This window comes from Aulostomus chinensis, chromosome 3 (genome assembly GCF_037954235.1).
Source record: "Aulostomus chinensis isolate RoL2024-O1b breed Wild chromosome 3, RoL_Achi_v1.0, whole genome shotgun sequence".
In the NCBI taxonomy this organism is placed as follows: Eukaryota; Metazoa; Chordata; class Actinopteri; order Syngnathiformes; family Aulostomidae; genus Aulostomus; species Aulostomus chinensis.
The window spans coordinates 3,460,225-3,487,506 of NC_141322.1; the positions used below are offsets into that span (position 1 = coordinate 3,460,225).

A 27,282-nucleotide genomic window follows, 5' to 3' on the forward strand; every position below is an offset into this window, starting at 1 on the left:
ATCTCCTAAACTACAAGGCCTAGGGATTTGCCGATTACACCGTTGGATTGGGGCCGGCGATCCGGCCGCGGTTAGGCGGGGGCTCAGGCCCTAACAACGCTGCTTGCAGCTTTAATTAGGGCCTGAGCCAGAAGGTACTTCTGGCGAAGACCCTATTATGTTTGCTCGGCAGAGCAACACATTAGCAGCACTAAAAACACTAAAAACACACACTAAACAGTGTCCCAGGCCCCCCCAACACCCATGAGGCAACTGGGCCAGACGGCCCGGAGCCAGTTTTCACATACACACCCATTCAAAACCTGGTATTATACTGTTCTTGCTCTCAATGAGTGCGCGCTATATGCGCATAATGCGCATAACGCGCATAATCTAATTTGACCCCCTGAACATGCATGAAATTCGCTGAATTTCGGCACAATCGTTCGGTATGTCTCAACATTCACTAATCAAAAACAAAAACGCCACAAAAGTCTCTAGCGCCACCTAGGGAGCCACACAAAAAAAGATAATTTTTTTTAATTTCGCGCGCTATAACTCCTCACACAAAACTCCCACAGACATGGGACCAACACCGTTGGACTCGTCTCATCAAGACGAACAATTCTTACACTCTGACCCCTCACCTATCTCCAACAGAATGTCCACAAATTGGACAAAACTGTCAAAATCAGGACTTTTTTTACTCCCCGAACAAAATCTATCTCCTCCTAAACCGTAAATGCCAGGGCTTCCAAACTTTCACACATTACTCTCCCAACTGTGCTCTTCAAAAATCTTTAAAGGCTAATATACTACGCGCTCGGTTTGGATTTTATAAACCCTCAAAGTGGGGGAGACACGTTTCACGCTTACAATGGAAGTCAATGGGGAGGCCGTGTCCTCTCATGGTACATACTCTCGAACAAATGCTTCTCACGTCTATACCATACATCGCACAGCTTTTAAAAACATATCACTGTATTCCTGACAAAAATCCCTACAAAAATATGGTATTTTGTGTTACTTTCCACCAACGTAGGCCGAGTTATTCAGCTTTTACACACTACATTTCTCTTAATCCTCCACTCTCTCCACTCTAGCACAGATCAAAGAAAGTGCAGCGGGGGAGGGGTTCTTAATGGGCCAGCTGGCAGCTCTGCTCTCAGCTCTGACAGAGATGGCAGAGATTTGTTTACTGTAGTCATGGAAACCACAATTGGCACTTCTCTGCCCTCATGTACATACTCTCAAACAAACACTTGTCGCTTCTAAATTAAAACACTCACACCTTCAGAAAACACACCATTGAATTCCTGAGAAAAAACTCTACGAACTGATGTCTTTACATTACACTTTTGACCAACATATGCAGAGTTATGACTGTGTTTGTCAGTAAAACTGCCAAATCCTCCTCTGCTCTCCACTCTGACAGAGATGGCAGAGAGCGAGCAGAGAAGGGAGGGGCTCTTAAAGGGCCGGCTCTCAACTCTGCACTCACACTGTGCAGCGCACTGAGGCTCGTATCTCCTAAACTACAAGGCCTAGGGATTTGCCGATTACACCGTTGGATTCGGGCCGGCGATCCGGCCGCGGTTAGGCGGGGGCTCAGGCCCTAACAACGCTGCTTGCAGCTTTAATTATTAGGGCCTGAGCCAGTCCCTGGCGAAGACCCTATTATGTTTCGAAGTCACACTCGCCACTTCAAAAGTAAATTTGACCCCCTAAACATGCATGAAAACTCACCAAATTTGGTACGCACATCGGGTGGGGCGAAAAATTCGATAATTAAAAAAAAAAGAGGCGCTGTACTCAATAGCGCCACCTACATACACAAAAAACCACGCCACAGACTGTAGGAATGTCCTACAGACATGGGACAAACACCATTGAACTCGTCTCATCAAGACGGATAAATCATACACTCACACCCCTGACCTAACTGTAACAGGATGTCCACAATTTGGACACGAATGTCTAATTTTGGACAATTTTGCGCCCCGAACAAAATCTATCTCCTCCTAAACCGTAAATGCCAGGGCTTCCAAACTTTCACACATTACTCTCCCAACTGTGCTGATTAAAAGTTGTTCAAGGTTAATATACTACGCGCTCGGTTTGGATTTTATGAGCCGTCAAAGTGGGGGAGACACTTTTCGCCTTACAATGGAAGTCTATGGGGAGAGCGTGTCCTCTCAGGGTACATACTCTCAAACAAATGCTTCTCACATCTACACCATACATTCCACAGCTTTTAAAAACACACCACTGTATTCCTGACAAAAATCCCTACAAAAATATGGTATTTTGTGTGACTTTTGACCAACGTAGGCCGAGTTATTCAGCTTTTACACACTACATTTCTCTTAATCCTCCACTCTCTCCACTCTAGCACAGATCAGACACAGTGCAGCGGGGGAGGGGTTCTTAAAGGGCCAGCTGGCAGCTCTGCTCTCAGCTCTGCTCTCAGCTCTGACAGAGATGGCAGAGAGCGAGCAGAGAAGGGAGGGGCTCTTAAAGGGCCGGCTCTCAGCTCTGCAGTCACACTGTGCAGCGCACTGAGGCTAGTATCTCCTAAACTACAAGGCCTAGGGATTTGCCGATTACACCGTTGGATTCGGGCCGGTGTCAAGAACGCGGCCGTAGGCCGCGCGGGGGCTCAGGCCCTAACAACGCTGCTTGCAGCTTTAATTAGGGCCTGAGCCAGAAGGTACTTCTGGCGAAGACCCTATTATGTTTGCTCGGCAGAGCAACACATTAGCAGCACTAAAAACACTAAAAACACACACTAAACAGTGTCCCAGGCCCCCCCAACACCCATGAGGCAACTGGGCCAGACGGCCCGGAGCCAGTTTTCACATACACACCCATTCAAAACCTGGTATTATACTGTTCTTGCTCTCAATGAGTGCGCGCTATATGCGCATAATGCGCATAACGCGCATAATCTAATTTGACCCCCTGAACATGCATGAAATTCGCTGAAATTTGGCACAATCGTTCGGTATGTCTCAACATTCACTAATCAAAAACAAAAACGCCACTAAAGTCTATAGCGCCACCTAGGGAGCCACACAAAAAAAAGATAATTTTTTTTAATTTCGCGCGCTATAACTCCTCACACAAAACTCCCACAGACATGGGACCAACACCGTTGGACTCGTCTCATCAAGACGAACAATTCTTACACTCTGACCCCTCACCTATCTCCAACAGAATGTCCACAAATTGGACAAAACTGTCAAAATCAGGACTTTTTTTACTCCCCGAACAAAATCTATCTCCTCCTAAACCGTAAATGCCAGGGCTTCCAAACTTTCACACATTACTCTCCCAACTGTGCTCTTCAAAAATCTTTAAAGGCTAATATACTACGCGCTCGGTTTGGATTTTATAAGCCCTCAAAGTGGGGGAGACACGTTTTACGCTTACAATGGAAGTCAATGGGGAGGCCGTGTCCTCTCATGGTACATACTCTCGAACAAATGCTTCTCACGTCTATACCATACATCGCACAGCTTTTAAAAACATATCACTGTATTCCTGACAAAAATCCCTACAAAAATATGGTATTTTGTGTTACTTTCCACCAACGTAGGCCGAGTTATTCAGCTTTTACACACTACATTTCTCTTAATCCTCCACTCTCTCCACTCTAGCACAGATCAAAGAAAGTGCAGCGGGGGAGGGGTTCTTAATGGGCCAGCTGGCAGCTCTGCTCTCAGCTCTGCTCTCAGCTCTGACAGACATGGCAGACATTTGTTTACTGTAGTCATGGAAACCACAATTGGAGCTTCTCTGCCCTCATGTACATACTCTCAAACAAACACTTGTCGCTTCTAAATTAAAACACTCACACCTTCAGAAAACACACCATTGAATTCCTGAGAAAAAACTCTACGAACTGATGTCTTTACATTCCACTTTTGACCAACATATGCAGAGTTATGACTGTGTTTGTCAGTAAAACTGCCAAATCCTCCTCTGCTCTCCACTCTGACAGAGATGGCAGAGAGCGAGCAGAGAAGGGAGGGGCTCTTAAAGGGCCGGCTCTCAGCTCTGCACTCACACTGTGCAGCGCACTGAGGCTCGTATCTTCTAAACTACAAGGCCTAGGGATTTGCCGATTACACCGTTGGATTCGGGCCGGTGTCAAGGACGCGGCCGTAGGCCGCGTGGGGGCTCAGGCCCTAACAACGCTGCTTGCAGCTTTAATTAGGGCCTGAGCCAGTCCCTGGCGAAGACCCTATTATGTTTCGAAGTCACACTCGCCACTTCAAAAGTAAATTTGACCCCCTAAACATGCATGAAAACTCACCAAATTTGGTAAGCACATCGGGTGCGGCGAAAAATTCGATAATTAAAAAAAAAAGAGGCGCTCTACTCAATAGCGCCACCTACATACACAAAAAACCACGCCACAGACTGTAGGAATGTCCTACAGACATGGGACAAACACCATTGAACTCGTCTCATCAAGACGGATAAATCATACACTCACACCCCTGACCTAACTGTAACAGGATGTCCACAATTTGGACACGAATGTCTAATTTTGGACAATTTTGCGCCCCGAACAAAATCTATCTCCTCCTAAACCGTAAATGCCAGGGCTTCCAAACTTTCACACATTACTCTCCCAACTGTGCTGATTAAAAGTTGTTCAAGGTTAATATACTACGCGCTCGGTTTGGATTTTATGAGCCGTCAAAGTGGGGGAGACACTTTTCGCCTTACAATGGAAGTCTATGGGGAGAGCGTGTCCTCTCAGGGTACATACTCTCAAACAAATGCTTCTCACGTCTATACCATACATCGCACAGCTTTTAAAAACACACCACTGTATTCCTGACAAAAATCCCTACAAAAATATGGTATTTTGTGTGACTTTTGACCAACGTATGCCGACTTATTCAGCTTTTACACACTACATTTCTCTGAATCCTCCACTCTCTCCACTCCAGCACAGATCAGACACAGTGCAGCGGGGGAGGGGTTCTTAAAGGGCCAGCTGGCAGCTCTGCTCTCAGCTCTGCTCTCAGCTCTGACAGAGATGGCAGAGAGCGAGCAGAGAAGGGAGGGGCTCTTAAAGGGCCGGCTCTCAGCTCTGCACTCACACTGTGCAGCGAACTGAGGCTCGTATCTCCTAAACTACAAGGCCTAGGGATTTGCCGATTACACCGTTGGATTCGGGCCGGCGATCCGGCCGCGGCTAGGCGGGGGCTCAGGCCCTAACAACGCTGCTTGCAGCTTTAATTATTATTAGGGCCTGAGCTAGTTCTTTCTTTCTTCCGTCGCCACTTTGACGCTTAATTTGACCCCCTGAACATGCATGAAATTCGCTGAATTTTTGCACACACCTCCGGTCTGGCGAAAAATTTTATATTTAAAAAAAAAATTTCGCAAAAACTCAATAGCGCCACCTAGGGAGCCAAAAAACTCGCAAAAAATTTGGAGCGCTATAACTGCTTCCACGAATGTCCCACAGACATGGGACCAACACCGTTGCACTCGTCTCATTAAGACGAAAAATTCATACGCTCTGACCTCTCACCTATCTACAACACAATGTCCACAAATTGGACAAAACTGTCAAAATGAGGACTTTTGCTCCTCCCCGAACAAAATCTATCTCCTCCTAAACCGTAAATGGCACCGCTTCCAAACTTTCACACATTACTCTCCCAACTGTGCTCTTCAAAAATCTTTAAAGGCTAATATACTACGCGCTCGGTTCCCATTTTATAAGCCGTCAAAGTCGGGGAGACACGTTTTACGTTACAATGGAAGTCAATGGGGAGGCTGTGTCCTCTCATGGTACATACTCTCAAACAAATGCTTCTCACGTCTACGCTGAAACTCTCACAGCTTCACAAAACACACCACTGGATTCCTCAGAAAAATCCCTACAAAAATATGGGATTACATTGCACTTTGAAGCAACATATGCAGAGTTATTTGACTTTCACACACTGAAAATGTGGATTTTTCAGCTGCTCTCCACTCTAGCACAGATGGCAGAGATTTGTTTACTGTAGTCATGGAAACCACAATTGGAGCTTCTCTGCCCTCATGTACATACTCTCAAACAAACACTTGTAGCTTCTAAACTAAAACACTCACACCTTCAGAAAACACACCATTGAATTCCTGACAAAAAACTCTACGCACTGATGTCTTTACTTTCAACTTTTGACCAACATATGCAGAGTTATGACTGTGTTTCACAGTAAAACTGTCAAATCCTCCTCTGCTCTCCGCTCTGACAGAGATGGCAGAGAGCGAGCAGAGAAGGGAGGGGCTCTTAAAGGGCCGGCTCTCAACTCTGCACTCGCACTGTGCAGCGCGCTGAGGCTCGTATCTCCTAAACTACAAGGCCTAGGGATTTGCCGATTACACCGTTGGATTCGGGCCGGCGATCCGGCCGCGGTTAGGCGGGGGCTCAGGCCCTAACAACGCTGCTTGCAGCTTTAATTAGGGCCTGAGCCAGAAGGTACTTCTGGGCGAAGACCCTATTATGTTTCGAAGTCAGAGAGACACGAAGTCAGCGCTAAAAGCAGTAAAAACACACACTTAGGAACATCACAGGCCTCTAAAAACATCACAGGAGGGTCCGGGGGGGGACAGGGGGGTGAGGTCTCCCATTGAAAACAATGGTGGCAAAATTATATCTGAAATTGCTCCGTTTTATTATTCTTTCTTTATTCCGCGAACTCTTTAACGCTTAATTTGACCCCCTGAACATGCATGAAATTCGCTGAATTTTTGCAGACACGTCCGGTCCGGCGAAAAATTTGATATTCTAAAAAAAATTTACACGCAAAACTCAACAGCGCCACCTAGCAAGCCAAAAACACGTTTACGTCAATAACTTCCCCGAGCAATGTCCCACAGACATGGGACCAACACCGGTGGATTCGTCTCATCAAGACGAAAAATTCGTACACTCTGACCCCTGACCTAACTTCAACAGGATGTCCACAATTTGGACACAAACGTCCAATTTTTCACCATCGCACCCTCCGAACAAAATCTATCTCCTCCTAAACCGTAAATGGTATCGCTTCCAAACTTTCACACATTACTCTACCGACTGTGCTGATTAAAAGTTCAGTAAGAATAATATACTACGCGCTCGGTTTGGATTTTATAAGCCGTCAAAGTTACGACAAAAATTCACGTTATAATGGAAGTCTATGGGGAGAGCGTGTCCTCTCATTGTACATACTCTCGAACAAATGCTTGTCACGTCTACACTGAAACTCTCACAGCTTAACAAAACACACCACTGGATTCCTCAGAAAAATCTCTACAAAAATATGGAATTATATTCCACTTCCAAGCAACAAATGCAGAGTTATTTACTTTTCACACACTAAAAATGTACACTTTTTAGCTGCTCTCCACTCAGGCACAGATGGCAGAGATTTGTTTACTGTAGTCATGGAAACCACAATTGGAGGGTCTCTGCCCTCATGTACATACTCTCAAACAAACACTTGTAGCTTCTAAACTAAAACACTCACACCTTCAATAAGCACACCATTGAATTCCTGACAAAAAACTCTACGCACTGATGTCTTTACATTCCACTTTTGACCAACATATGCTGAGTTATGACTGTGTTTCACAGTTAAACTGCCAAATCCTCCTCTGCTCTCCACTCTGACACAGATGGCAGAGAGCGAGCAGAGAAGGGAGGGGCTCTTAAATGGCCGGCTCTCAGCTCTGCACTCACACTGTGCAGCGAACTGAGGCTCGTATCTCCTAAACTACAAGGCCTAGGGATTTGCCGATTACACCGTTGGATTCGGGCCGGCGATCCGGCCGCGGTTAGGCGGGGGCTCAGGCCCTAACAACGCTGCTTGCAGCTTTAATTAGGGCCTGAGCCAGTCCCTGGCGAAGACCCTATTATGTTTCGAAGTCACACTCGCCACTTCAAAAGTAAATTTGACCCCCTAAACATGCATGAAAACTCACCAAATTTGGTAAGCACATCGGGTGCGGCAAAAAATTCGATAATTAAAAAAAAAAGAGGCGCTCTACTCAATAGCGCCACCTACATACACAAAAAACCACGCCACAGACTGTAGGAATGTCCTACAGACATGGGACAAACACCATTGAACTCGTCTCATCAAGACGGATAAATCATACACTCACACCCCTGACCTAACTGTAACAGGATGTCCACAATTTGGACACGAATGTCTAATTTTGGACAATTTTGCGCCCCGAACAAAATCTATCTCCTCCTAAAGCGTAAATGCCAGGGCTTCCAAACTTTCACACATTACTCTCCCAACTGTGCTGATTAAAAGTTGTTCAAGGTTAATATACTACGCGCTCGGTTTGGATTTTATGAGCCGTCAAAGTGGGGGAGACACTTTTCGCCTTACAATGGAAGTCTATGGGGAGAGCGTGTCCTCTCAGGGTACATACTCTCAAACAAATGCTTCTCACATCTACACCATACATTCCACAGCTTTTAAAAACACACCACTGTATTCCTGACAAAAATCCCTACAAAAATATGGTATTTTGTGTGACTTTTGACCAACGTATGCCGACTTATTCACCTTTTACACACTACATTTCTCTGAATCCTCCACTCTCTCCACTCTAGCACAGATCAGACACAGTGCAGCGGGGGAGGGGTTCTTAAAGGGCCAGCTGGCAGCTCTGCTCTCAGCTCTGCTCTCAGCTCTGACAGAGATGGCAGAGAGCGAGCAGAGAAGGGAGGGGCTCTTAAAGGGCCGGCTCTCAGCTCTGCAGTCACACTGTGCAGCGCACTGAGGCTCGTATCTCCTCAACTACAAGGCCTAGGGATTTGCCGATTACACCGTTGGATTGGGGCCGGTGTCAAGGACGCGGCCGTAGGCCGCGCGGGGGCTCAGGCCCTAACAACGCTGCTTGCAGCTTTAATTAGGGCCTGAGCCAGAAGGTACTTCTGGGCGAAGACCCTATTATGTTTCGAAGTCAGAGAGACACGAAGTCAGCGCTAAAAGCAGTAAAAATACACACTTAGGAGCATCACAGGCCTCTAAAAACATCACAGGGGGGTCCGGGGGGGGACGGGGGGTGAGGTCCCCCATTGAAACCAATGGTGGCAAAAATTATATCTGAAATTGCTCCGTTTTATTATTAGGGCCTGAGCCAGAAGGTACTTCTGGGCGAAGACCCTATTATGTTTCGAAGTCAGAGAGACACGAAGTCAGCGCTAAAAGCAGTAAAAACACACACTTAGGAGCATCACAGGCCTCTAAAAACATCACAGGGGGGTCCGGGGGGGGGACGGGGGGTGAGGTCCCCCATTGAAACCAATGGTGGCAAAAATTTTATCTGAAATTGTAACGTTTTATTATTATTAGGGCCTGAGCCAGAAGGTACTTCTGGCGAAGACCCTATTATGTTTGCTCGGCAGAGCAACACATTAGCAGCACTAAAAACACTAAAAACACACACTAAACAGTGTCCCAGGCCCCCCCAACACCCATGAGGCAACTGGGTCAGACGGCCCGGAGCCAGTTTTCACATACACACCCATTCAAAACCTGGTATTATACTGTTCTTGCTCTCAATGAGTGCGCGCTATATGCGCATAATGCGCATAACGCGCATAATCTAATTTGACCCCCTGAACATGCATGAAATTCGCTGAATTTCGGCACAATCGTTCGGTATGTCTCAACATTCACTAATCAAAAACAAAAACGCCACAAAAGTCTATAGCGCCACCTAGGGAGCCACACAAAAAAAAGATAATTTTTTTTAATTTCGCGCGCTATAACTCCTCACACTAAACTCCCACAGACATGGGACCAACACCGTTGGACTCGTCTCATCAAGACGAACAATTCTTACACTCTGACCCCTCACCTATCTCCAACAGAATGTCCACAAATTGGACAAAACTGTCAAAATCAGGACTTTTTTTACTCCCCGAACAAAATCTATCTCCTCCTAAACCGTAAATGCCAGGGCTTCCAAACTTTCACACATTACTCTCCCAACTGTGCTGATTAAAAGTTCAGTAAGAATAATATACTACGCGCTCGGTTCGGATTTTATAAGCCCTCAAAGTGGGGGAGACACGTTTCACGCTTACAATGGAAGTCAATGGGGAGGCCGTGTCCTCTCATGGTACATACTCTCGAACAAATGCTTCTCACGTCTATACCATACATCGCACAGCTTTTAAAAACATATCACTGTATTCCTGACAAAAATCCCTACAAAAATATGGTATTTTGTGTTACTTTCCACCAACGTAGGCCGAGTTATTCAGCTTTTACACACTACATTTCTCTTAATCCTCCACTCTCTCCACTCTAGCACAGATCAAAGAAAGTGCAGCGGGGGAGGGGTTCTTAATGGGCCAGCTGGCAGCTCTGCTCTCAGCTCTGCTCTCAGCTCTGACAGAGATGGCAGAGATTTGTTTACTGTAGTCATGGAAACCACAATTGGCACTTCTCTGCCCTCATGTACATACTCTCAAACAAACACTTGTAGCTTCTAAACTAAAACACTCACACCTTCAGAAAACACACCATTGAATTCCTGAGAAAAAACTCTACGAACTGATTTCTTTACATTACACTTTTGACCAACATATGCAGAGTTATGACTGTGTTTGTCAGTAAAACTGCCAAATCCTCCTCTGCTCTCCACTCTGACAGAGATGGCAGAGAGCGAGCAGAGAAGGGAGGGGCTCTTAAAGGGCCGGCTCTCAGCTCTGCACTCACACTGTGCAGCGCACTGAGGCTCGTATCTTCTAAACTACAAGGCCTAGGGATTTGCCGATTACACCGTTGGATTCGGGCCGGTGTCAAGGACGCGGCCGTAGGCCGCGCGGGGGCTCAGGCCCTAACAACGCTGCTTGCAGCTTTAATTAGGGCCTGAGCCAGAAGGTACTTCTGGGCGAAGACCCTATTATGTTTCGAAGTCAGAGAGACACGAAGTCAGCGCTAAAAGCAGTAAAAACACACACTTAGGAACATCACAGGCCTCTAAAAACATCACAGGGGGGTCCGGGGGGGGACGGGGGGTGAGGTCCCCCATTGAAACCTATGGTGGCAAAAATTATATCTGAAATTGTTAAGTTTTATTAGGGCCTGAGCCAGAAGGTACTTCTGGGCGAAGACCCTATTATGTTTCGAAGTCAGAGAGACACGAAGTCAGCGCTAAAAGCAGTAAAAACACACACTTAGGAGGATCACAGGCCTCTAAAAACATCACAGGAGGGTCCGGGGGGGGACCGGGGGGTGAGGTCCCCCATTGAAACCTATGGTGGCAAAAATTATATCTGAAATTGCTGCGTTTTTTTCTTCTTCTTCTTATTATTATTCTTTCCGGTTCCGCCGCCAAAAAACCCCTTAATTACACCCCCTGAACATGCATGAAATTCGCTGAATTTTGGCACGCACGTCCGGTCTGGCAAAAAATTTTATATTTTAACAAAAAATTTCACCAAAACTCAATAGCGCCACCTAGGGAGCAAAAAAACTAAAAAAAAATTGGGAGCGCTATAACTGCTTGCACGAATGTCCCACAGACATGGGACCAACACCGTTGGAATCGTCTCATTAAGACGAAAAATTCATACACTCTGACCTCTCACCTATCTACAACACAATGTCCACAAATTGGACAAAACTGTCAAAATGAAGACTTTTGCTCCTCCCCGAACAAAATCTATCTCCTCCTAAACCGTAAATGGCATCGCTTCCAGACTTTCACACATTACTCTCCCAACACTGCTCTTCAAAAATCTTTAAAGGCTAATATACTACGCGCTCGGTTTGGATTTTATAAGCCGTCAAAGTCGGGGAGACACGTTTCACGCTTACAATGGAAGTCAATGGGGTGGCCGTGTCCTCTCATGGTACAAACTCTCGAACAAATGCTTCTCACGTCTAAACTAAAACTCTCACAGCTTCACAAAACACACCAGTCAATTCCTGAGAAAAATCTCTACAAAAATATGGTATTATATTCCACTTCCAAGCAACAAATGCAGAGTTATTTGCTTTTTACACACTAAAAATGTACACTTTTCAGCTGCTCTCCACTCAGGCACAGATGGCAGAGATTTGTTTACTGTAGTCATGGAAACCACAATTGGAGGGTCTCTGCCCTCATGTACATACTCTCAAACAAACACTTGTAGCTTCTAAACTAAAAGACTCACACCTTCAGAAAACACACCATTGAATTCCTGACAAAAAACTCTACGCACTGATGTCTTTACTTTCAACTTTTGACCCACATATACTGAGTTATGACTGTGTTTCACAGTTAAACTGCCAAATCCTCCTCTGCTCTCCACTCTGACACAGATGGCAGAGAGCGAGCAGAGAAGGGAGGGGCTCTTAAAGGGCCGGCTCTCAACTCTGCACTCGCACTGTGCAGCGAACTGAGGCTCGTATCTCCTAAACTACAAGGCCTAGGGATTTGCCGATTACACCGTTGGATTGGGGCCGGCGATCCGGCCGCAGTTAGGCGGGGGCTCAGGCCCTAACAACGCTGCTTGCAGCTTTAATTAGGGCCTGAGCCAGAAGGTACTTCTGGGCGAAGACCCTATTATGTTTCGAAGTCAGAGAGACACGAAGTCAGCGCTAAAAGCAGTAAAAACACACACTTAGGAGCATCACAGGCCTCTAAAAACATCACAGGGGTGTCCGGGGGGGGGGGACAGGGGGGTGAGGTCTCCCATTGAAAACAATGGTGGCACAAATTGTATCTAAAATTGCTTCGTTTTTTTCTTATTATTATTATTCTTTCTTTCTTCCGCGAACTCTTAAATCCTTAATTTGACCCCCTGAACATATATGAAATTCGCTGAAATTTGGCACGCACGTCCGGTCCGGCGAAAAATTCGATATTTAAAAAAAAAAATTCGCAAAAACTCAATAGCGCCACCTAGGGAGTAAAAAAACTCGCAAAAAATTTGGAGCGCTATAACTGCTTGCACGGATGTCCGACAGACATGGGACCAACATCATTGGACTCGTCTCATCAAGACGAAAATTTCGTACACTCTGACCTCTCACCTATCTGCAACAGAAAGTCCACAAATTGGACAAAACTGTCAAAATGAGGAGTTTTTGATCTCCCCAAACAAAATCTATCTCCTCCTAGGCCGTTAATGGTATCGCTTCCACACTTTCACACATTAATCACACAACTCTGCTCTTCCAAAATCTTTAAAGGTTTTTTCAAAACTTAATCGGTTCCCATTTTATAAGCCGTCAAAGTCGGGGAGACACGTTTCACGCTTACAATGGAAGTCAATGGGGAGGCCGTGTCCTCTCATGGTACATACTCTCAAACAAATGCTTCTCACGTCTACACTGAAACTCACACAGCTTCACAAAACACACCACTGGATTCCTCAGAAAAATCTCTACAAAATTATGGAATTATATTCCACTTCCAAGCAACATATGCGGAGTATTTTGCTTTTCACACACTAAAAATGTACACTTTTCAGCTGCTCTCCACTCCTGCACAGATGGCAGAGATTTGTTTACTGTAGTCATGGAAACCACAATTGGAGCTTCTCTGCCCTCATGTACATACTCTCAAACAAACACTTGTAGCTTCTAAACTAAAACACTCACACCTTCAGAAAACACACCATTGAATTCCTGAGAAAAAACTCTACGCACTGATGTCTTTACTTTCAACTTTTGACCAACATATGCTGAGTTATGACTGGTTTTCACAGTAAAACTGTCAAATCCTCCTCTGCTCTCCACTCTGACACAGATGGCAGAGAGCGAGCAGAGAAGGGAGGGGCTCTTAAATGGCCGGCTCTCAACTCTGCAGTCACACTGTGCAGCGAACTGAGGCTCGTATCTCCTAAACTACAAGGCCTAGGGATTTGCCGATTACACCGTTGGATTGGGGCCGGCGATCCGGCCGCGGTTAGGCGGGGGCTCAGGCCCTAACAACGCTGCTTGCAGCTTTAATTATTATTCTTTCTTTCATCCGGGAATCTTTAACGCTTAATTTGACCCCCTGAACATATATGAAATTTGCTGAAATTTGGCACGTACGTCCGGTCCGGCGAAAAATTTGATATTTAAAAAAAAAAATTCGCAAAAACTCAATAGCGCCACCTAGGGAGCAAAAAAACTCGAAAAAAATTTGGAGCGCTCTAACTGCTTGTACGAATGTCCCACAGACACGGGACCAACACCGTTGCACTCGTCTCATCAAGACAAAAATTTCATACGCTCTGACCTCTGACCTATCTACAACACAATGTCCACAAATTGGACAAAACTGTCAAAATGAGGACTTTTTCTCCTCCCCGAACAAAATCTATCTCCTCCTAAACCGTAAATGTCACCGCTTCCAGACTTTCACACATTACTCTCCCAACACTGCTCTTCAAAAATCTTTAAAGGCTAATATACTACGCGCTCGGTTTGGATTTTATAAGCCGTCAAAGTCGGGGAGACACGTGTCACGCTTACAATGGAAGTCAATGGGGTGGCCGTGTCCTCTCATGGTACAAACTCTCGAACAAATGCTTCTCACGTCTAAACTAAAACTCTCACAGCTTCACAAAACACACCAGTCGATTCCTCAGAAAAATCTCTACAAAAATATGGTATTATATTCCACTTCCAAGCAACATATGCAGAGTTATTTGCTTTTCACACACTAAAAATGTACACTTTTCGGCTGCTCTCCACTCAGGCAGATGGCAGAGATTTGTTTACTGTAGTCATGGAAACCACAATTGCAGCTTCTCTGCCCTCATGTACATACTCTCAAACAAACACTTGTAGCTTCTAAACTAAAACACTCACACCTTCAAAAAGCACACCATTGAATTCCTGACAAAAAACTCTACGCACTGATGTCTTTACATTCCACTTTTGACCCACATATGCTGAGTTATGACTGTGTTTCACAGTTAAACTGCCAAATCCTCCTCTGCTCTCAGCTCTGACACAGATGGCAGAGAGCGAGCAGAGAAGGGAGGGGCTCTAAAATGGCCGGCTCTCAGCTCTGCAGTCACGCTGTGCAGCGCACTGAGGCTCGTATCTCCTAAACTACAAGGCCTAGGGATTTGCCGATTGCACCGTTGGATTCGGGCCGGCGATCCGGCCGCGGTTAGGCGGGGGCTCAGGCCCTAACAACGCTGCTTGCAGCTTTAATTATTATTAGGGCCTGAGCCAGAAGGTACTTCTGGGCGAAGACCCTATTATGTTTCGAAGTCAGAGAGACACGAAGTCAGCGCTAAAAGCAGTAAAAACACACACTTAGGAGCATCACAGGCCTCTAAAAACATCACAGGGGGGTCCGGGGGGGGACAGGGGGGTGAGGTCCCCCATTGAAACCAATGGTGGCAAAAATTTTATCTGAAATTGCAAAGTTTTTTTATTATTATTAGGGCCTGAGCCAGAAGGTACTTCTGGCGAAGACCCTATTATGTTTGCTCGGCAGAGCAACACATTAGCAGCACTAAAAACACTAAAAACACACACTAAACAGTGTCCCAGGCCCCCCCAACACCCATGAGGCAACTGGGCCAGACGGCCCGGAGCCAGTTTTCACATACACACCCATTCAAAACCTGGTATTATACTGTTCTTGCTCTCAATGAGTGCGCGCTATATGCGCATAATGCGCATAACGCGCATAATCTAATTTGACCCCCTGAACATGCATGAAATTCGCTGAATTTCGGCACAATCGTTCGGTATGTCTCAACATTCACTAATCAAAAACAAAAACGCCACAAAAGTCTATAGCGCCACCTAGGGAGCCACACAAAAAAAAGATAATTTTTTTTAATTTCGCGCGCTATAACTCCTCACACAAAACTCCCACAGACATGGGACCAACACCGTTGGACTCGTCTCATCAAGACGAACAATTCTTACACTCTGACCCCTCACCTATCTCCAACAGAATGTCCACAAATTGGACAAAACTGTCAAAATCAGGACTTTTTTTACTCCCCGAACAAAATCTATCTCCTCCTAAACCGTAAATGCCAGGGCTTCCAAACTTTCACACATTACTCTCCCAACTGTGCTCTTCAAAAATCTTTAAAGGCTAATATACTACGCGCTCGGTTTGGATTTTATAAGCCCTCAAAGTGGGGGAGACACGTTTCACGCTTACAATGGAAGTCAATGGGGAGGCCGTGTCCTCTCATGATACATACTCTCGAACAAATGCTTCTCACGTCTATACCATACATCGCACAGCTTTTAAAAACATATCACTGTATTCCTGACAAAAATCCCTACAAAAATATGGTATTTTGTGTTACTTTCCACCAACGTAGGCCGAGTTATTCAGCTTTTACACACTACATTTCTCTTAATCCTCCACTCTCTCCACTCTAGCACAGATCAAAGAAAGTGCAGCGGGGGAGGGGTTCTTAAAGGGCCAGCTGGCAGCTCTGCTCTCAGCTCTGACAGAGATGGCAGAGATTTGTTTACTGTAGTCATGGAAACCACAATTGGCACTTCTCTGCCCTCATGTACATACTCTCATACAAACACTTGTCGCTTCTAAATTAAAACACTCACACCTTCAGAAAACACACCATTGAATTCCTGAGAAAAAACTCTACGAACTGATGTCTTTACATTACACTTTTGACCAACATATGCAGAGTTATGACTGTGTTTGTCAGTAAAACTGCCAAATCCTCCTCTGCTCTCCACTCTGACAGAGATGGCAGAGAGCGAGCAGAGAAGGGAGGGGCTCTTAAAGGGCCGGCTCTCAGCTCTGCACTCACACTGTGCAGCGCACTGAGGCTCATATCTCCTAAACTACAAGGCCTAGGGATTTGCCGATTACACCGTTGGATTCGGGCCGGTGTCAAGGACGCGGCCGTAGGCCGCGTGGGGGCTCAGGCCCTAACAACGCTGCTTGCAGCTTTAATTAGGGCCTGAGCCAGAAGGTACTTCTGGCGAAGACCCTATTATGTTTGCTCGGCAGAGCAACACATTAGCAGCACTAAAAACACTAAAAACACACACTAAACAGTGTCCCAGGCCCCCCCAACACCCATGAGGCAACTGGGCCAGACGGCCCGGAGCCAGTTTTCACATACACACCCATTCAAAACCTGGTATTATACTGTTCTTGCTCTCAATGAGTGCGCGCTATATGCGCATAATGCGCATAATGCGCATAATCTAATTTGACCCCCTGAACATGCATGAAATTCGCTGAATTTCGGCACAATCGTTCGGTATGTCTCAACATTCACTAATCAAAAACAAAAACGCCACAAAAGTCTATAGCGCCACCTAGGGAGCCACACAAAAAAAAGATAATTTTTTTTAATTTCGCGCGCTATAACTCCTCACACAAAACTCCCACAGACATGGGACCAACACCGTTGGACTCGTCTCATCAAGACGAATAATTCTTACACTCTGACCCCTCACCTATCTCCAACAGAATGTCCACAAATTGGACAAAACTGTCAAAATCAGGACTTTTTTTACTCCCCGAACAAAATCTATCTCCTCCTAAACCGTAAATGCCAGGGCTTCCAAACTTTCACACATTACTCTCCCAACTGTGCTCTTCAAAAATCTTTAAAGGCTAATATACTACGCGCTCGGTTTGGATTTTATAAGCCCTCAAAGTGGGGGAGACACGTTTCACGCTTACAATGGAAGTCAATGGGGAGGCCGTGTCCTCTCATGGTACATACTCTCGAACAAATGCTTCTCACGTCTATACCATACATCGCACAGCTTTTAAAAACATATCACTGTATTCCTGACAAAAATCCCTACAAAAATATGGTATTTTGTGTTACTTTCCACCAACGTAGGCCGAGTTATTCAGCTTTTACACACTACATTTCTCTAAATCCTCCACTCTCTCCACTCTAGCACAGATCAAAGAAAGTGCAGCGGGGGAGGGGTTCTTAATGGGCCAGCTGGCAGCTCTGCTCTCAGCTCTGACAGAGATGGCAGAGATTTGTTTACTGTAGTTATGGAAACCACAATTGGCACTTCTCTGCCCTCATGTACATACTCTCAAACAAACACTTGTAACTTCTAAACTAAAACACTCACACCTTCAGAAAACACACCATTGAATTCCTGAGAAAAAACTCTACGAACTGATGTCTTTACAGTCCACTTTTGACCAACATATGCAGAGTTATGACTGTGTTTGTCAGTAAAACTGCCAAATCCTCCTCTGCTCTCAGCTCTGACACAGATGGCAGAGAGCGAGCAGAGAAGGGAGGGGCTCTTAAAGGGCCGGCTCTCAGCTCTGCAGTCACACTGTGCAGCGCACTGAGGCTCGTATCTCCTAAACTACAAGGCCTAGGGATTTGCCGATTACACCGTTGGATTGGGGCCGGTGTCAAGGACGCGGCCGTAGGCCGCGCGGGGGCTCAGGCCCTAACAACGCTGCTTGCAGCTTTAATTAGGGCCTGAGCCAGTCCCTGGCGAAGACCCTATTATGTTTCGAAGTCACACTCGCCACTTCAAAAGTTAATTTGACCCCCTAAACATGCATGAAAACTCACCAAATTTGGTAAGCACATAGGGTGCGGCGAAAAATTCGATAATTAAAAAAAAAAGAGGCGCTCTACTCAATAGCGCCACCTACATACACAAAAAACCACGCCACAGACTGTAGGAATGTCCTACAGACATGGGACAAACACCATTGAACTCGTCTCATCAAGACGGATAAATCATACACTCACACCCCTGACCTAACTGTAACAGGATGTCCACAATTTGGACACAAATGTCTAATTTTGGACAATTTTGCGCCCCGAACTAAATCTATCTCCTCCTAAACCGTAAATGCCAGGGCTTCCAAACTTTCACACATTACTCTCCCAACTGTGCTCTTCAAAAATCTTTAAAGGCTAATATACTACGCGCTCGGTTTGGATTTTATGAGCCGTCAAAGTGGGGGAGACACTTTTGGCCTTACAATGGAAGTCTATGGGGAGAGCATGTCCTCTCAGGGTACATACTCTCAAACAAATGCTTCTCACATCTACACCATACATTCCACAGCTTTTAAAAACACACCACTGTATTCCTGACAAAAATCCCTACAAAAATATGGTATTTTGTGTGACTTTTGACCAACGTATGCCGACTTATTCAGCTTTTACACACTACATTTCTCTGAATCCTCCACTCTCTCCACTCCAGCACAGATCAGACACAGTGCAGCGGGGGAGGGGTTCTTAAAGGGCCAGCTGGCAGCTCTGCTCTCAGCTCTGCTCTCAGCTCTGACAGAGATGGCAGAGAGCGAGCAGAGAAGGGAGGGGCTCTTAAAGGGCCGGCTCTCAGCTCTGCAGTCACACTGTGCAGCGAACTGAGGCTCGTATCTCCTAAACTACAAGGCCTAGGGATTTGCCGATTACACCGTTGGATTCGGGCCGGTGTCAAGGACGCGGCCGTAGGCCGCGCGGGGGCTCAGGCCCTAACAACGCTGCTTGCAGCTTTAATTAGGGCCTGAGCCAGTCCCTGGCGAAGACCCTATTATGTTTCGAAGTCACACTCGCCACTTCAAAAGTAAATTTGACCCCCTAAACATGCATGAAAACTCACCAAATTCGGTAAGCACATCGGGTGCGGCGAAAAATTCGATAATTTAAAAAAAAAGAGGCGCTCTACTCAATAGCGCCACCTACATACACAAAAAACCACGCCCCAGACTGTAGGAATGTCCTACAGACATGGGACAAACACCATTGAACTCGTCTCATCAAGACGGATAAATCATACACTCACACCCCTGACCTAACTGTAACAGGATGTCCACAATTTGGACACGAATGTCTAATTTTGGACAATTTTGCTCCCCGAACAAAATCTATCTCCTCCTAAACCGTAAATGCCAGGGCTTCCAAACTTTCACACATTACTCTCCCAACTGTGCTGATTAAAAGTTGTTCAAGGTTAATATACTACGCGCTCGGTTTGGATTTTATGAGCCGTCAAAGTGGGGGAGACACTTTTCGCCTTACAATGGAAGTCTATGGGGAGAGCGTGTCCTCTCAGGGTACATACTCTCAAACAAATGCTTCTCACATCTACACCATACATTCCACAGCTTTTAAAAACACACCACTGTATTCCTGACAAAAATCCCTACAAAAATATGGTATTTTGTGTGACTTTTGACCAACGTATGCCGACTTATTCACCTTTTACACACTACATTTCTCTTAATCCTCCACTCTCTCCACTCCAGCACAGATCAGACACAGTGCAGCGGGGGAGGGGTTCTTAAAGGGCCAGCTGGCAGCTCTGCTCTCAGCTCTGCTCTCAGCTCTGACAGAGATGGCAGAGAGCGAGCAGAGAAGGGAGGGGCTCTTAAAGGGCCAGCTCTCAGCTCTGCTCTCACACTGTGCAGCGCACTGAGGCTCGTATCTCCTAAACTACAAGGCCTAGGGATTTGCCGATTACACCGTTGGATTCGGGCCGGCGATCCGGCCGCGGTTAGGCGGGGGCTCAGGCCCTAACAACGCTGCTTGCAGCTTTAATTTCTTATTAGGGCCTGAGCCAGAAGGTACTTCTGGCGAAGACCCTATTATGTTTGCTCGGCAGAGCAACACATTAGCAGCACTAAAAACACTAAAAACCCACACTAAACAGTGTCCCAGGCCCCCCCAACACCCATGAGGCAACTGGGCCAGACGGCCCGGAGCCAGTTTTCACATACACACCCATTCAAAACCTGGTATTATACTGTTCTTGCTCTCAATGAGTGCGCGCTATATGCGCATAATGCGCATAATGCGCATAACGCGCATAATCTAATTTGACCCCCTGAACATGCATGAAATTCGCTGAAATTTGGCACAATCGTTCGGTATGTCTCAACATTCACTAATCAAAAACAAAAACGCCACAAAACTCTATAGCGCCACCTAGGGAGCCACACAAAAAAAAGATAATTTTTTTTAATTTCGCGCGCTATAACTCCTCACACAAAACTCCCACAGACATGGGACCAACACCGTTGGACTCGTCTCATCAAGACGAACAATTCTTACACTCTGACCCCTCACCTATCTCCAACAGAATGTCCACAAATTGGACAAAACTGTCAAAATCAGGACTTTTTTTACTCCCCGAACAAAATCTATCTCCTCCTAAACCGTAAATGCCAGGGCTTCCAAACTTTCACACATTACTCTCCCAACTGTGCTCTTCAAAAATCTTTAAAGGCTAATATACTACGCGCTCGGTTTGGATTTTATAAGCCCTCAAAGTGGGGGAGACACGTTTTACGCTTACAATGGAAGTCAATGGGGAGGCCGTGTCCTCTCATGGTACATACTCTCGAACAAATGCTTCTCACGTCTATACCATACATCGCACAGCTTTTAAAAACATATCACTGTATTCCTGACAAAAATCCCTACAAAAATATGGTATTTTGTGTTACTTTCCACCAACGTAGGCCGAGTTATTCAGCTTTTACACACTACATTTCTCTTAATCCTCCACTCTCTCCACTCTAGCACAGATCAAAGAAAGTGCAGCGGGGGAGGGGTTCTTAATGGGCCAGCTGGCAGCTCTGCTCTCAGCTCTGCTCTCAGCTCTGACAGACATGGCAGAGATTTGTTTACTGTAGTCATGGAAACCACAATTGGCACTTCTCTGCCCTCATGTACATACTCTCAAACAAACACTTGTCGCTTCTAAATTAAAACACTCACACCTTCAGAAAACACACCATTGAATTCCTGAGAAAAAACTCTACGAACTGATGTCTTTACATTACACTTTTGACCCACATATGCAGAGTTATGACTGTGTTTGTCAGTTAAACTGCCAAATCCTCCTCTGCTCTCCACTCTGACAGAGATGGCAGAGAGCGAGCAGAGAAGGGAGGGGCTCTTAAAGGGCCGGCTCTCAGCTCTGCACTCACACTGTGCAGTGCAGTGAGGCTCGTATCTCCTAAACTACAAGGCCTAGGGATTTGCCGATTACACCGTTGGATTCGGGCCGGTGTCAAGGACGCGGCCGTAGGCCGCGCGGGGGCTCAGGCCCTAACAACGCTGCTTGCAGCTTTAATTAGGGCCTGAGCTAGTCCCTGGCGAAGACCCTATTATGTTTCGAAGTCACACTCGCCACTTCAAAAGTAAATTTGACCCCCTAAACATGCATGAAAACTCACCAAATTTGGTAAGCACTTCGGTTGCGGCGAAAAATTCGATAATTTAAAAAAAAAGAGGCGCTTTACTCAATAGCGCCACCTACATACACAAAAAACCACACCACAGCCTGTAGGAATGTCCTACAGACATGGGACAAACACCATTGAACTCGTCTCATCAAGACGGATAAATCATACACTCACACCCCTGACCTAACTGTAACAGGATGTCCACAATTTGGACACGAATGTCTAATTTTGGACAATTTTGCGCCCGAACAAAATCTATCTCCTCCTAAACCGTAAATGCCAGGGCTTCCAAACTTTAACACATTACTCTCCCAACTGTGCTCTTCAAAAATCTTTAAAGGCTAATATACTACGCGCTCGGTTTGGATTTTATGAGCCGTCAAAGTGGGGGAGACACTTTTCGCCTTACAATGGAAGTCTATGGGGAGAGCCTGTCCTCTCAGGGTACATACTCTCAAACAAATGCTTCTCACATCTACACCATACATTCCACAGCTTTTACAAACACACCACTGTATTCCTGACAAAAATCCCTACAAAAATATGGTATTTTGTGTGACTTTTGACCAACGTATGACGACTTATTCAGCTTTTACACACTACATTTCTCTGAATCCTCCACTCTCTCCACTCCAGCACAGATCAGACACAGTGCAGCGGGGGAAGGGTTCTTAATGGGCCAGCTGGCAGCTCTGCTCTCAGCTCTGCTCTCAGCTCTGACAGAGATGGCAGAGAGCGAGCAGAGAAGGGAGGGGCTCTTAAAGGGCCGGCTCTCAGCTCTGCTCTCAGCTCTGCTCTCAGCTCTGACAGAGATGGCAGAGATTTGTTTACTGTAGTCATGGAAACCACAATTGGAGCTTCTCTGCCCTCATGTACATACTCTCAAACAAACACTTGTCGCTTCTAAATTAAAACACTCACACCTTCAAAAAGCAAACCATTGAATTCCTGAGAAAAAACTCGACGCACTGATGTCTTTACATTCCACTTTTGACCCCTATATGCAGAGTTATGACTGTGTTTCACAGTTAAACTGCCAAATCCTCCTCTGCTCTCCACTCTGACAGAGATGGCAGAGAGCGAGCAGAGAAGGGAGGGGCTCTTAAAGGGCCAGCTCTCAGCTCTGCACTCACACTGTGCAGCGCACTGAGGCTCATATCTCCTAAACTACAATGCCTAGGGATTTGCCGATTACACCGTTGGATTTGGGCCGGTGTCAAGGACGCGGCCGTAGGCCGCGCAGGGGCTCAGGCCCTAACAACGCTGCTTGCAGCTTTAATTCTTTCTTTCTTCCGCCGCGACTTTAACGCTTAATTTGACCCCCTGAACATGCATGAAATTCGCTGAATTTTTGCACACACGTCCGGTCCGGCGAAAAATTTTATATTTAAAAAAAAAATTTCACCAAAACTCAATAGCGCCACCTAGGGAGCCAAAAAACTAAAAAAAAATTGGGAGCATTATAACTGCTTGCACGAATGTCCCACAGACATGGGACCAACACCGTTGGAATCGTCTCATTAAGACGAACAATTCATACACTCTGACCTCTCACCTATCTACAACACAATGTCCACAAATTGGACAAAACTGTCAAAAAAAGGAATTTTTTACTCCCCGAACAAAATCTATCTCCTCCTAAACCGTAAATGGCATCGCTTCCAAACTTTCACACATTACTCTCCCAACTGTGCTCTTCAAAAATCTTTAAAGGCTAATATACTACGCGCTCGGTTTGGATTTTATGAGCCCTCAAAGTCGGGGAGACACGTTTTACGTTACAATGGAAGTCAATGGGGAGGCCGTGTCCTCTCATAGTACATACTCTCGAACAAACGCTTGGCACGTCTACACTGAAACTCTCACAGCTTCACAAAACATATCAGTCGATTCCTCAGAAAAATCTCTACAAAAATATGGAATTATATTCCACTTCCAAGCAACATATGCAGAGTTATTTGCTTTTCACACACTAAAAATGTACACTTTTCAGCTGCTCTCCACTCAGGCACAGATGGCTGAGATTTGTTTACTGTAGTCATGGAAACCACAATTGGAGGGTCTCTTCCCTCATGTACATACTCTCAAACAAACACTTGTAGCTTCTAAACTAAAACACTCACACCTTCAGAAAACACACCATTGAATTCCTGACAAAAAACTCTACGCACTGATGTCTTTACTTTCAACTTTTGACCAACATATGCTGAGTTATGACTGTGTTTCACAGTTAAACTGCCAAATCATCCTCTGCTCTCCACTCTGACACAGATGGCAGAGAGCGAGCAGAGAAGGGAGGGGCTCTTAAAGGGCCGGCTCTCAGCTCTGCAGTCACACTGTGCAGCGAACTGAGGCTCGTATCTCCTAAACTACAAGGCCTAGGGATTTGCCGATTACACCGTTGGATTGGGGCCGGCGATCCGGCCGCGGTTAGGCGGGGGCTCAGGCCCTAACAACGCTGCTTGCAGCTTTAATTATTATTAGGGCCTGAGCTAGTTCTTTCTTTCTTCCGTCGCCACTTTGACGCTTAATTTGACCCCCTGAACATGCATGAAATTCGCTGAATTTTTGCACACACCTCCGGTCTGGCGAAAAATTTTATATTTAAAAAAAAAATTTCGCAAAAACTCAATAGCGCCACCTAGGGAGCCAAAAAACTCGCAAAAAATTTGGAGCGCTATAACTGCTTCCACGAATGTCCCACAGACATGGGACCAACACCGTTGCACTCGTCTCATTAAGACGAAAAATTCATACGCTCTGACCTCTCACCTATCTACAACACAATGTCCACAAATTGGACAAAACTGTCAAAATGAGGACTTTTGCTCCTCCCCGAACAAAATCTATCTCCTCCTAAACCGTAAATGGCACCGCTTCCAAACTTTCACACATTACTCTCCCAACTGTGCTCTTCAAAAATCTTTAAAGGCTAATATACTACGCGCTCGGTTCCCATTTTATAAGCCGTCAAAGTCGGGGAGACACGTTTTACGTTACAATGGAAGTCAATGGGGAGGCTGTGTCCTCTCATGGTACATACTCTCAAACAAATGCTTCTCACGTCTACGCTGAAACTCTCACAGCTTCACAAAACACACCACTGGATTCCTCAGAAAAATCCCTACAAAAATATGGGATTACATTGCACTTTGAAGCAACATATGCAGAGTTATTTGACTTTCACACACTGAAAATGTGGATTTTTCAGCTGCTCTCCACTCTAGCACAGATGGCAGAGATTTGTTTACTGTAGTCATGGAAACCACAATTGGAGCTTCTCTGCCCTCATGTACATACTCTCAAACAAACACTTGTAGCTTCTAAACTAAAACACTCACACCTTCAGAAAACACACCATTGAATTCCTGACAAAAAACTCTACGCACTGATGTCTTTACTTTCAACTTTTGACCAACATATGCAGAGTTATGACTGTGTTTCACAGTAAAACTGTCAAATCCTCCTCTGCTCTCCGCTCTGACAGAGATGGCAGAGAGCGAGCAGAGAAGGGAGGGGCTCTTAAAGGGCCGGCTCTCAACTCTGCACTCGCACTGTGCAGCGCGCTGAGGCTCGTATCTCCTAAACTACAAGGCCTAGGGATTTGCCGATTACACCGTTGGATTCGGGCCGGCGATCCGGCCGCGGTTAGGCGGGGGCTCAGGCCCTAACAACGCTGCTTGCAGCTTTAATTAGGGCCTGAGCCAGAAGGTACTTCTGGGCGAAGACCCTATTATGTTTCGAAGTCAGAGAGACACGAAGTCAGCGCTAAAAGCAGTAAAAACACACACTTAGGAACATCACAGGCCTCTAAAAACATCACAGGAGGGTCCGGGGGGGGACAGGGGGGTGAGGTCTCCCATTGAAAACAATGGTGGCAAAATTATATCTGAAATTGCTCCGTTTTATTATTAGGGCCTGAGCCAGAAGGTACTTCTGGGCGAAGACCCTATTATGTTTCGAAGTCAGAGAGACACGAAGTCAGCGCTAAAAGCAGTAAAAACACACACTTAGGAGCATCACAGGCCTCTAAAAACATCACAGGGGGGTCCGGGGGGGGACAGGGGGGTGAGGTCCCCCATTGAAACCAATGGTGGCAAAAATTTTATCTGAAATTGCAAAGTTTTTTTGGCTATTATTATTATTATTCTTTCTTTCTTCCGCCGCCTCTTTAACGCTTAATTTGACCCCCTGAACATGCATGGAATTTGCTGAAATTTTGCACACACGTCCGGTCCGGCGAAAAATTTTATATTTAAAAAAAAAAATTCGCAAAAACTCAATAGCGCCACCTAGGGAGCCAAAAAACTCGCAAAAACTTTGGAGAGCTATAACTGCTTGCACGAATGTCCCACACACACGGGACCATCACCGTTGCACTCGTCTCATAGAGACGAAAAATTCATACGCTCTGACCTCTCACCTATCTACAACACAATGTCCACAAATTGGACAAAACTGTCAAAATAAGGACTTTTGCTCCTCCCCGAACAAAATCTATCTCCTCCTAAACCGTAAATGGCATCGCTTCCAAACTTTCACACATTACTCTCCCAACTGTGCTGATTAAAAGTTCAGTAAGAATAATATACTACGCGCTCGGTTTGGATTTTATAAGCCGTCAAAGTCGGGGAGACACATTTCACGCTTACAATGGAAGTCAATGGGGTGGCCGTGTCCTCTCATGGTACATATTCTCGAACAAACACTTGTCACGTCTACACTGAAACTCACACAGCTTCACAAAACACACAATGGATTCCTCAGAAAAATCTCTACAAAAATATGGAATTATATTCCACTTCCAAGCAACAAATGCAGAGATATTTGCTTTTCACACACTAAAAATGTGCATTTTTTAGCTTCTCTCCACTCAGGCACAGATGGCAGAGATTTGTTTACTGTAGTCATGGAAACCACAATTGGAGCTTCTCTGCCCTCATGTACATACTCTCAAACAAACACTTGTAGATTCTAAACTAAAACACTCACACCTTCAAAAAGCACCCCATTGAATTCCTGACAAAAAACTCTACGCACTGATGTCTTTACATTACACTTTTGACCCACATATGCTGAGTTATGACTGGTTTTCACAGTAAAACTGCCAAATCCTCCTCTGCTCTCCACTCT

The 27,282-nt window shown here is 45.6% G+C and overlaps 1 protein-coding gene across 1 annotated transcript in view; it reads left to right on the top strand.

Annotated features, from left to right (window-relative positions):
• LOC147267388 (uncharacterized) overlaps positions 1-27,282 on the top strand; it is a 373,440-nt gene that overhangs the window by 282,752 nt on the left and 63,406 nt on the right. The window lies entirely within an intron of this gene.